Source organism: Ochotona curzoniae, unplaced genomic scaffold (assembly GCF_017591425.1).
Source record: "Ochotona curzoniae isolate NIBS_2020 unplaced genomic scaffold, NIBS_Ocur_1.0 scaffold_3890, whole genome shotgun sequence".
Taxonomy (NCBI): Eukaryota; Metazoa; Chordata; class Mammalia; order Lagomorpha; family Ochotonidae; genus Ochotona; species Ochotona curzoniae.
The window spans coordinates 7650892-7656043 of record NW_024467115.1 but is presented as its reverse complement, the minus strand read 5'-3'; the positions used below and the strand labels follow the sequence as shown (position 1 = coordinate 7656043).

The 5152-nt window shown below is 40.4% G+C and overlaps 1 non-coding gene across 1 annotated transcript; it reads left to right on the top strand.

Moving 5' to 3' along the window:
• The first annotated feature begins 4637 nt into the window (after window positions 1-4637).
• On the top strand, window positions 4638-4709 carry TRNAE-CUC. Its single transcript has one exon. It is a non-coding gene; the product is annotated as a tRNA-Glu (tRNA).
• The last annotated feature ends 443 nt before the right edge of the window (window positions 4710-5152 follow it).

Sequence of the window (5152 nt, the reverse complement as noted above, 5' to 3'; positions counted from 1 at the left end):
ATAAACTTGTCAATAAATTATAGCCATAGCTGAATCTTAATTAGATACCATGATTTCTCTTCCAATATATAATAGCATTTTCAAAGCAAAAATTTACATTCTAAGGTCAATAATTTGTGGGCAAATTAATAGCAAGTAAATGTTGAATTATGTTTGCCAAAGGTTATTTTGTGTAACAAGGATGGAAACTATCTAAATTTTCAGTAAAACAGAAATGTTTTAATAGCTACAATGAAATGTCATGCACTTTTTCAGAAAAATGAGAAAATTCATATACAAAGAATATTGATAAACAGAGAAAGGTATGTAGAATATACCTCTGTTTGTAAAAATAAAGCATGAAATTAAAGACTGGATATATGTGCCATGTTGCAAATTGCCCATGAGTTATTTCTTGAAGTACATGGTATGAAGTGGAGAAGTATTTAAAAATCCACAGCAACATAAGTAAAAAGAATACAGGAATCAGCTTGAAATAACTTTGTCAGGTCATATTTGGGACAACCTAAATATTAAATGGATGGGTTATTAAATACTAATTAAATAGCAATAGATTTTAGCACATTAAAGAAAAACTCTCACAAAACAGAAAATAAGTAAAACCTATTATAAAAAGTGGACATATATACGATGGCATCATTTTTCCCAAGAGACTTCTGTGTTTCCTTTTTGTCACTCATCTGTTGGTTACTCGGTGGTGTGTTATTTTTTCAAGGTGCTATGCACTGGGGTCGATCATATACAGACATGGGGGTACAATGGAACATTCATCCCTACATCCAGACGAAAGATGAATTCCCAATGCAACTGTTGGACATGTGTAGACAATGGGATGCTGGACTGTCCGACATTGCCTGTACCAACAATGTTGGAGTATACTTAAATAAGAGACTGATAGAATGATTCGTTATGAAGGACTACACTATTATAACAAAATGGGAAAAATCTGATGGGGGGGTCGGAGTTTGGTGGGGAATCCCAGCCTATACGAAAATGTACATTATTCAAAATTCAAAGTAAAAATATTAACAAAAAAGTGGGCAAAGAATAGAACAGGGAGGAGAGAAAGGAAACTTCTTTATGAAATAATGTCACTTGCTTGTAACTGCTATTTCAATAATTGATTCAGGAAAGGATCATCATGGAGTGCTGAAACCATTAAACTGCTTGAAAAAGGACCAGTATTCAGTCCCAAAGTGTCATTTCTAGAGGTGATAATTGTTTTTTCCAATATTCGTTTATTACATGTATGAAAGATACCCTTATAATGGAGAAACTTGACAGACAGCATAATTAAATGATTGGAATTACTGTGTTGGTTTCCTACTGCTGCTGTAAAATTTACCACAAAATTAGTAACTTAAAAAAAATCATGCATCGACTAGTGTTCAGCCCTGAAATGCAGAAGTCTAGGACAGGTCTCAACAGGCTATGGCCAAGGTGTTAGTAGGGTTGTTAGCTTTCTAGAGGCTCTGGGAAGAGTCTGTCGCTCTGCTTTGTTTAGCTTTTCAAAAACACCTGCTCTTGGCTCCTGGTTCCCTTGTCTATTTCCAGAGCCAACAAGGGCTATTTGAGTCATTTGCACATCCTATCGCTCTCTCACTCTTACCTTGCCTTATTCCCTTAAAAATATCCTTGTGATGAATTTCAATACATTCTGATAAATGGATTATTTCCTCTAGGTCAAAACTCTGGAATTAAGACCATTTATAACACCAGCATCCCATTTGTGAGCACCGGTTCCTGTCCTAACTTCTTGCAACCAGCTCCCTGCTAAAGTGCCTGAAGAAGCAGGTGATGATGGGCCAAGAACACAGAACCCTGCCATCGATTTGGGAGCCCTGGGTCGAGTTCTAGGCTCCTGGCGTGGGCCTGTTCCAGCACCAGCCTTTGTGGCCACTTGGGGAATGAACCAGCAGCTGCAGCAGGTAGAAAGTGTGTGTGTGTGTGTGTGTGTGTGTGTGTGTGTGTGTGTGTGTGTGTGACTCTGCTTTTCAAATGAATAAATAAAAATGTTTTTAAAAATTCTGAAATAACGCGTGTTCTAGGAATGTATGTGAAGAGTGGTGGGAGGAGTTATTGTTGTGTTCACCTTACTTAATATTCAGCCAATGACCTGCACTGCCATGATGTGCACTGACACACTGCACTAAGAGGAACACATCATTTATAACAGTTTTCCTTGCATTAGAAAGATCACAGAATTTGCTGAAACACTTGTCATCTTGTACAAGAGAAAAGAAGGTTGGGGGAATTGTCCTAGATTAAAGAAAGGAGACTGTGATAGACACATAGCATGTAAGCACTATATATAGTGGATCCTGAGGTAAAAAAAAAAGAAAGAAAAAACAACTATGAAAGACATTGTCAGTACTATCAGAAATTTTGATCATACAATAATTAACATCGTATCCAACTTAAATTTCCAAGTTGTGATCCTTGTATTGCTTGTAGAGGTATGATAATGCAGAAGTGTCAAGATGTCTGCAAGTAATCTTACAAGCCACCCCTCATTAGAGATTGAGAGAAAGCAAATGAAGCAACATATCGATAACTGAGAACTCCAGATCAGTACTGTTAAAACAAACACAATGCAAGCTACACATATAGGGGAACCACAACAGCTCATGACAATGAAATCGAAATAAAAGTTTAAGGGCAAGTGTTCAGCTTAGCCATTTCCTAACTGCAATTTCCTGCTGGGTTTCCTGTCAAGGCAGATCTTGGGGGGCAATGATCCCGGATTTCAGGCAGCCCTGGAAGAGGCCTGGATTAAATCTCTGGCTCCTGACTTTGGCCTGAAGGGGGGTGAACCAGTAGATGAAAAGTCTCTCTCTCTCTGCTCCAAGTGAATAAAATGTTTACAGTGAAAGCAAAATTTCTTTAAATAGTGTATGTAACCAACTGTATATCTAATTTTCATTTTAAATGTGATCGATACAGCATTAGCAGGGTATCTTATAGTCTTTTTTGTTTAATCCCATAATAAAGTTTAGCAATCCAGTGTACATTCCGCCCCTCACAGGATATCTGCATTCACACTGGTGACATTGCCACCTGTTGCTGGAGATGCTAAGCTGGAGAGGACAGGTCTAGAGGGTAACTGTCACGTCCTACACTCGCATTTCCTGTACGCCTGATATGCTTTAACACAGAAGTCAGTGGAAGAAAAAAGAATTACACATTTATTTTTGTACTCATGGATTATTTCTAGGAAACAGAAGAAATTGATAATGCTTCTCTTTCAATGACAAATAGGGGTTACTAGCGGGTGGGAGCAGGAGTGTGGTTTTCATTGTACCTTGTGGATAATACTATTGCTGAGCCTGGGCAAGGTTAAAGTATCTAAAAGTAGTATCTGCTTTGCCTAGATAATGTAACGTTAGAGCTGGAAACCTCCAATTGAGAGGTAGGCATTCCATCCATCAGTCATCTCCCAAAACTGCTTGGTATGAAAAATCAATATATCAGATAAGTTTAGAAATTTCTCACTGCCATTTTTTCACCCACATTAGTCCTACTAACATCTTTTAATCTTCATGTTTGCATGACATTAAGTAGTTTTAGCCCAATACTGTCAGTGATTTGAACCCCATCTCTGATCTGCTGGAAATAGGAAGCTTTCTTATAGCGCTAACTCACACTGCACTGCAGGATGGATCGTGGTTCTAACAGCGGGCAAGGATGTTGGTGAGAGGCAGGGTGCACTGTCTCACTTAGGGTCCCTCCCCTTTCCTATAAGAGCTGGGTGGCTTGGGCTCTTCAGCAAAGCAGCTGGCACTTTCAAGTTGGACCCTATGGTCTCGGTTTCCGGAGGATTTCGGATTTGGGGCTGGGATGTAAGCTTTCTTCGACTTGTCTGGTCATTGCATCATTTCCTGGCCATATCTAATATATAATGCAGGGAAGTAAAGCAATTGCGCGGGTAATAACACGGTTAGGAAAATGTGACAAGAATTAAATATAGTGCGGTTCTGGAGTTGGCTCCTGGTGCAGAGATCCTGGGTTTCCTGGGGTTGCCATTCGCAGCAAAGCGCGACTGCAACAGTAATTGTGATCTTACACACACTCACACTCACACGCCACGGCGACGAGAGAGAGAGACAGAGACCAACACCCAAGACCTCCCGTCAGCCTCCAGGGCTGCTCGGTGCAGGGCTAAGGGCCGAGTCCCACCTGGGAAGTATTCTTCGCCCGGGGCCATCTAGCGTTGGATTTAGTAAACTGTTTGCTAGACACGCGGAACAGGATCAGCAGTTCGCGCGTGTTACAGGAAAGTGGAAGACAGGCAGGTTAGACAGACTGCGATGACTAAGAAAACTAACCAACAAAAAGTACAGGCTATTGGACAGCAGTTTAACGGGGGTCCAGAAGTGGAGAAGGGATTCCCACGCCGTGTGGCAAGTGCAGGAATGGAGGAGGTCTTTCCCTTTACCACAGTCCTAGGAGCAGGGGATTTTGGAACGCTCAGGTTTCGCCTGCAGCTCCGCTCGGGTTGAAGAATGAGCGTCCTAACTTCCGGCTTGGAGCAGGAACGGGGTGGGTGTGGCCAGAGGCCGTGGTCCTTCCCCGCTGACAGGAACTACGTGGGGCGGATTTAGGCAACTAATATGACTAAGTAAAGAAAGCAAGCAAGTTCCCTGGTGGTCTAGTGGTTAGGATTCGGCGCTCTCACCGCCGCGGCCCGGGTTCGATTCCCGGTCAGGGAAACTCGGTTTTTTGCTTTCTCATTTAAAATCCCGTAATCTTTCACTTTACTGTAGCTGGTTTTGATCATTCAAATTCTGTTCCTTTCTAAGTATTATTCAATATAGTATTTAAAAGCAGAGTATCTGCTTAGAGAAATAATTTATGATCCATTACAAAACATAGATCTCGATTTTAAAACACTTTAACATATCTGTCCGTACATTTCTTAGACTGCTAATGACACGGAATTTCTAAATGTAAAATAAATTGGATGTGTACACACGCAGGGGGGTTTTCTTAAAGCTTTTACTTAATCTGGAATTTGACTAGCAAGATAAGAAAATAACTTTGGTAAGGATTTTAAGTAGTTTTCACCACGCTTAGGATCTTTTTTTTTTAACCCACTATATATTAAAACTATATACCTTGCAGATTATTTATGTATATTGTAAATAATCCGGTG